The following is a 1,071-nucleotide window of genomic DNA, read 5'->3' as shown; positions in this document are numbered from 1 at the left end:
TATTTGTAATTATAACTAATCTAGAGATGATTTAAAGTATATGAGAGGATGTGCATAGGTTAAATGCAAATACTACTACTCCATTTTAAATAAATAAAAGACTTGAGCATTCACAGATTTTTGGTATCTATGAGGGGTCTTGTAACCAATCACCCACAAATACTGAGGGATGACTATATCCAAAAGAAGTCTTGATCTTATGGGTGCCCTCCTGTGGGTCCTACAACAGACAGGTTTTCTTTCTTCTATGATATCAAGACCCAGTTTTGTGGCTCTAAATTTGGAATCAAGGATTCTTAACTGAAAAGTGATTCCGCCCCCCAGGAGGCATTTTGCAATATCTGAAGATATTTTTGACTGTTAAGACTGGTAAGATGCTGCTAAACATTCCACAACTGCAGTCCCCAAACCCGGGGCTGAAGACTGGTACTGGTCAATGGTCTGTTAGGAACCAGCCACACAGCAGAAGGTGAGCAACTGGTGAGCAAGCAAAGCTTCATCTGTATTTACAGCCACTCCCCATCACTTGCATCACCACATAAGCTCCTTCTCCTGTCCGATCTGTGGTGACATTAGATTCTCATAGGAGTACAAACCCTACTGTAAACTGTACATACAATGGATCTAGGTTGTGGGCTCCTTATGAGAATCTAATGCCTGATGACCTGAGGTGGAGCTGAGGTGGTGATGCTAGCACTGGGGAGTGGCTGCAAACACAGACTATCATTAGCAGAGAGATCTGACCGCACAATAAATGTAATACGCTCAAATAATCCTGAAACCATTCCCCCAACCCCCAGTCCATGGAAAAATTGTCTTCCATGGAACCAGTCCCTAGTGCAAAAAAGGTTGGGGACCACTGTGACCTATAGGACACAGGGCAGCTCCCACTACTCTATTCCTAAGCCTCTAAAATAGTGCTTGGCATGTAGTAGGTACTCAGAAATCTCTGCTGAATTAATAGATTTACATATGAAGAAACTGAGGCACGGAGTGGTCTCACATTAGTAAATAGTAGAGCTGAGAATCAAATTAAAGTCTTCTAACTAAGTCTAGGTTCTTCCATATTTG

Source organism: Propithecus coquereli, unplaced genomic scaffold, assembly GCF_000956105.1.
Source record: "Propithecus coquereli isolate 6110/MARCELLA unplaced genomic scaffold, Pcoq_1.0 Scaffold24, whole genome shotgun sequence".
Classification (NCBI taxonomy): Eukaryota; Metazoa; Chordata; class Mammalia; order Primates; family Indriidae; genus Propithecus; species Propithecus coquereli.
The sequence above is the reverse complement of the archived record's forward strand: the minus strand, read 5'-3'. Positions refer to the sequence as shown.